Here is a 6,000-nt window from a genome sequence, read left to right as displayed (position 1 = left end):
TTTCACAATTCCTGACATTTAATCCTGTAAAAATGTCCTGTTTTAGGTCAGTTAGGATCACCGCTTTATTTTAAGAATGTGAAATGTCAGAATAATAGTGGAGAGAATGATTTATTTCAGCTTTTATTTATTTCATCACAATCCCAGTGGGTCAGAAGTTTACATACACTCAATTAGTATTTGGTAGCATTACCTTTAAATTGTTTAACTTGGGTCAAACATTTCAGGTAGCCTTCCACAAGCTTCCCACAATAAGTTGGGTGAATTTTGACCCATTTCTCCTGACAGAGCTGGTGTAACAGACAGGTTTGTAGGCCTCCTTGCTCGCACATGCTTTTTCAGTTCTGCCCACAAATTGTCTTTAGGATTGAGGTCAGGGCTTTTTGATGGCCACTCCAATACCTTGACTTTGTTGTCCTTAAGCCATTTTGCCACAACTTGAGGTATGCCTTGGGTCATTGTCCATTTGGAAGACCCATTTGCGACCAAGCTTTAAGTTCCTGAATGATGTCTTCAGATGTTGCTTCACTATATCCAGATAATTTTCCCCCTTCATAATGCCATCTATTTTGTGAAGTGCACCAGTCCCTCCTGCAGCAAAGCACCCTCACAACATGATGCTGCCACCCCCGTGCTTCACGGTTGGGAAGGTGTTCTTCGGCTTGCAAGTCTCCCCCTTTTTCCTTCAAACATAACGATGGTCATTATGGCAGAACAATTTTATTTTTGTTTCATCAGACCAGAGGACATTTCTCCAAAAAGTATGTTCTTTGTCCCCATGTGCAGTTGCAAACCGTAGTCTAGCTTTTTTATGACAGTTTTGGAGCAGTGGCTTCTTCCTTGCTCAGCGGGGTTTCAGGTTATGTCGATATAGGACTCGTTTTACTGTGGATATAGATACTTTTGTACCGGTTTTGTCACGATCGTGTGGAGGATTGACGGACCAAAACGCAGCAGTAGGAAAATAAGCCATATTCCTTTTAATGAATACAAAGGTAAAACGAAACAAAAACACTTACACACTAAACAAAACAAGAAAACGATCGTGAAGCTAATAACGAAGTGCACACACAGGCTACAAACGTATAACATAGACAATTACCCACATCAAATGAAAGCCTATGGCTACCCTAAATATGGCTCCCAATCAGAGACAACAGAAATCAGCTGTCTCTAATTGGGAACTCATTCAGGCAACCATAGACTCTCCTAGAAAACTAAACCAACATAGACACAGCTAGACACATGCACTACACACAAACCCATACACTACACCCAACACCCCCTTTACCATATAATCACCCAAAACCGACAAAACACAAACATTCCCCATGTCACACCCTGACCTAACTAAAATAATAAAGAAAACAAAGAATACTAAGGCCAGGGCGTGACATAACCCCCCCCTTAAGGTGCGAACTCCGGGCGCACCATTACACAGTCTAGGGGAGGGTCTGGGTGGGCTTCCTTCCACGGTGGCGGCTCCGGCACTGGTCGTGGTCCCCACCCCACCACAGTCACTAACCGTCTCCTTAGCTTCCTCCAAATGACCCCCCTCCACATTAACCCCACTGAATTAAGGGGCAGTTCCGGACTAAGGGGCAGCTCCGGACTAAGGGGCAGCTCCGGACTAAGGGGCAGTACCAGGGTAAGGGGCAGCACCAGGATAAGGGAGAGCACCAGGATAAGGGGCAGCACCAGGATAAGGGGCAGCACCAGGATAAGGGGCAGCTCCGGACTGAGGAACGGCAGCTCCGGACTGAGGGACTGCAGCTCCGGACTGAGGGACGGCCCATGGCTGGCTGACGGATCTGGCTGCTCATGGCTGGCTGACGGATCTGGCTGCTCATGGCTGGCTGACGGATCTGGCTGCTCATGGCTGGCTGACGGATCTGGCTGCTCATGGCTAGCGGACGGATCTGGCTGCTCATGGCTAGCGGACGGATCTGGCTGCTCATGGCTAACTGACGGATCTGGCTGCTCATGGCTAACTGACGGATCTGGCTGCTCATGGCTAACTGACGGATCTGGCTGCTCATGGCTGGCTGACGGATCTGGCTGCTCATGGCTGGCTGACGGATCTGGCTGCTCATGGCTGGCTGACGGATCTGTCTGCTCATGGCTGGCTGACGGATCTGTCTGCTCATGGCTGGCTGACGGATCTGGCTGCTCATGGCTGGCTGACGGATCTGGCTGCTCATGGCTGGCTGACGGATCTGGCTGCTCATGGCTGGCTGACGGATCTGGCTGCTCATGGCTGGCTGACGGATCTGGCAGATCCTGTCTGGCTGACGGATCTGGCTGCTCATGGCTGGCTGACGGATCTGGCTGCTCATGGCTGGCTGACGGATCTGGCAGATCCTGTCTGGCTGACGGATCTGGCAGATCCTGTCTGGCTGACGGATCTGGCAGATCCTGTCTGGCTGACGGATCTGGCAGATCCTGTCTGGCTGACGGATCTGGCAGATCCTGTCTGGCTGACGGATCTGGCAGATCCTGTCTGGCTGACGGATCTGGCAGATCCTGTCTGGCTGACGGATCTGGCAGATCCTGTCTGGCTGGCGGCTCTGGCAGATCCTGTCTGGTTGGTGGCTCTGGCAGATCCTGTCTGGTTGGCGGCTCTGGCAGATCCTGTCTGGTTGGCGGCTCTGGCAGATCCTGTCTGACGAATGGCTCTAGCGGCTCCTGACTGATGAACGGCTCTGACGGCTCGGGACAGACGGGCGGCTCTAATGGCTCGGGGCAGACGGATGGCTCAGATGGCGCTGGGTAGACGGATGGCTCAGATGGCGCTGGGTAGACGGATGGCTCAGATGGTGCTGGGTAGACGGATGGCTCAGATGGCGCTGGGTAGACGGATGGCTCAGATGGCGCTTGGCAGACGGGCAGTTCAGGCATCGCTGTGCAGACGACAGACTCTTGCCGGCTGAGGCGCACTGTAGGCCTGGTGCGTGGTGCCGGAACTGGTGGTACCGGGCTGGGGACACGCATCTCAGGGCTAGTGCGGGGAGCAGCAACAGGACGCACAGGACTCTGGGGACACACAGGAGGCTTGGTGCGTGGTTTATGCACTGGTGGTAAAGGGCTGGAGACACGCACCATAGGGCTAGTACGTGGAGGAGGCACTGGTTGTACTGGGCTGGGGACTGTCACAGGAGAGTTAGTACATGGGGCTAATATAGGAGGTGCAGGACTAGGGAGGCGTACAGGAGGCCTGGTTCGTGGGACTGTCATTCCCAGACGGTTAGCACGCACATCAGGACGAGCATGGAGAGCTGACTCAGGTAACCTCACATCCCGCACACGCTCTGTCGGGTGGATGTTGTGCCTCACGCACCAACACAGCAGCTCCCTCATTTCACTCTCTTCCAACCTCCCCAATAAATCCTTAACAGTCTCTGCATCATTCCCATTGCTCACCTCCAATATCAGCCCGACTGGCTCAGGTTCCTTCTTAGAGTCCTCACGGGTAGCACGGGAAGTTGACGCAGTTCTCCTATCTGGACTCGCCACACTCCCCATGAGCCCCTCCCCAAGAAATTTTTGGGTATTACTCGCGGGTCTCCAGCCTTGCTTCCGTGCTGCCTCCTCATATCGCCTCCTCTCGGCTTTCGCTGCCTCCAGCTCTTCACGAGGGAGGCGATATTCTCCCGGTTGTGCCCACGGCCCCTTACCATCCAGTATCTCCTCCCATGTCCAAGAATCCTGTGTAGGTGGGTCCTGTTGCCGCTTTACATGCCGCTTGGTCCTGTAGCGGTGGGTAATTCTGTCACGATCGTGTGGAGGATTGACGGACCAAAACGCAGCAGTAGGAAAATAAGCCATATTCCTTTTAATGAATACGAAGGTAAAACGAAACAAAAACACTTACACACTAAACAAAACGATCGTGAAGCTAATAACGAAGTGCACACACAGGCTACAAACGTATAACATAGACAATTACCCACATCAAATGAAAGCCTATGGCTACCCTAAATATGGCTCCCAATCAGAGACAACAGAAATCAGCTGTCTCTAATTGGGAACTCATTCAGGCAACCATAGACTCTCCTAGAAAACTAAACCAACATAGACACAGCTAGACACATGCACTACACACAAACCCATACACTACACCCAACACCCCCTTTACCATATAATCACCCAAAACCGACAAAACACAAACATTCCCCATGTCACACCCTGACCTAACTAAAATAATAAAGAAAACAAAGAATACTAAGGCCAGGGCGTGACAGGTTTCCTCCAGCATCTTCACAAGGTCCTTTGCTGTTGTTCTGGGATTGATTTGCACTTTTCGCCCCAAAGTACATTAATCTCTAGGAGACAGAACGCGTCTCCTTCCTGAGCGGTATGATGGCTGCGTGGTCCCATGATGTTTATACTTGCGTACTATTGTTTGTACAGATGAACGTGGTACCTTCAGGCGTTTGGAAATTGCTCCTAAGGATGAACCAGACTTGTGGAGGTCTACAATGTTTTTCTGAGGTCTTCGCTGATTTCTTTTGATTTTCCCATGAATATCAAGGAAAGAGGCACTGAGTTTGAAGGTAGGCCTTGAAATACATCCACAGGTACACCTCCAATTGACTCAAATTATGTCAATTAGCCTATCAGAAGCTTCTAAAGCCATGAATTCCTTATTTGGAATTTTCCAAGCTGTTTAAATGCACAGTCAACTTAGTGTAAGTAAACTTCTGACTTACTGGAATTGTGATACAGTGAATTATAAGTGAAATAATCTGTCTGTAAACAATTGTTTGAAAAACTACTTGTGTCATGCACAAAGTAGATGTCCTAACCGACTTGGCAAAATTATAGTTTGTTAACAAGAAATTTGTGGAGTGGTTGAAAAATGAGTTTTAATGACTCCAACCTAAGTGTATGCAAACTTCTGACTCCAACTGTAATAACATAATTTGTGGCTCCTGTATTGTTGGTAAAAATGCATAGTCACTATCCCACACCAGTTTAGGTCTATGTCACTTGGAAATGATTAACCTATGTACCCTGTGGTTGCCTTGACTAGATTCTATATGGCTCCAGTCTGGTCTTAGTTTATTCACATAGATACCACTTAGTTCTGTTTCTTTATGTCTAATGCTTAACTCTGTGTTGGACCAAACCAGCACTTCCATAGTCTTACCACCTTCATTCTGTTTACATATGTCTTATGTTTAACCTTATATTGCTTCTTCTTCCAACGGAAGTAGTATGGGCACTGGAAAATTACCAGAGACTCTCCATCATGGGTACTGGAAAATTACCAAAGAGCTGGATTTTTCACCCACAATAAGCATAGATGGTAACAGAGAGTAGCAGTGTTGTAAAAGAGAGCAATGCAAATAGTCTGGGTAGCCATTTGATTAGATGTTCAGGAGTCTTATGGCTCGGGGGTAGAAGCTGTTTAGAAGCCTCCTGGACCTAAACTTGGCACTCCGGTACCTCTTGCCGTGCAGTAGCAGAGACAACAGTCTATGACTAGGGTGGCTGGAGTCTTTGACAATTTTTAGGGCCTTCCTCTGACACTGCCTGGTATAGAGGTTCTGGATGGGCCGTACGCACTACCCTCTGAAGTGCCTTGCGGTCGGATGCCGATCCGTTGCCATACCAGGCAGTGATGCAACCAGCCAGGATGCTCTCGAATGTGCAGCTATAGAACCTTTTGAGAATCTGAGGACCCATGCCAAATCTTTTCAGTCTCCAGAGGGGGAATAGGTTTTGTCGTGCCCTCTTCAAGACTGTCTTGGTGTGCTTGGACCATGTTAGGTTTTGGTGATGTGCACACCAAGGAACTTGAAGCTCTCAACCTGCTCCACTACAGACCTGTCGATGAGAATGGGGGCGTGCTCGGTCCTCCTTTTCCTGTAGTCCACAATCATCTCCTTTGTTTTGATCACATTGAGAGAGAGGTTGTTGTCCTGGCACCACACGGCCAGGTCTCGGACCTCCTTCCTATAGGCTGTCTCGTCATTGTCTGTGATCAGGCCTACCACT

Source organism: Salvelinus fontinalis, chromosome 32, assembly GCF_029448725.1.
Source record: "Salvelinus fontinalis isolate EN_2023a chromosome 32, ASM2944872v1, whole genome shotgun sequence".
Taxonomy (NCBI): Eukaryota; Metazoa; Chordata; class Actinopteri; order Salmoniformes; family Salmonidae; genus Salvelinus; species Salvelinus fontinalis.
Note: the sequence above shows the minus strand (reverse complement) of the source record.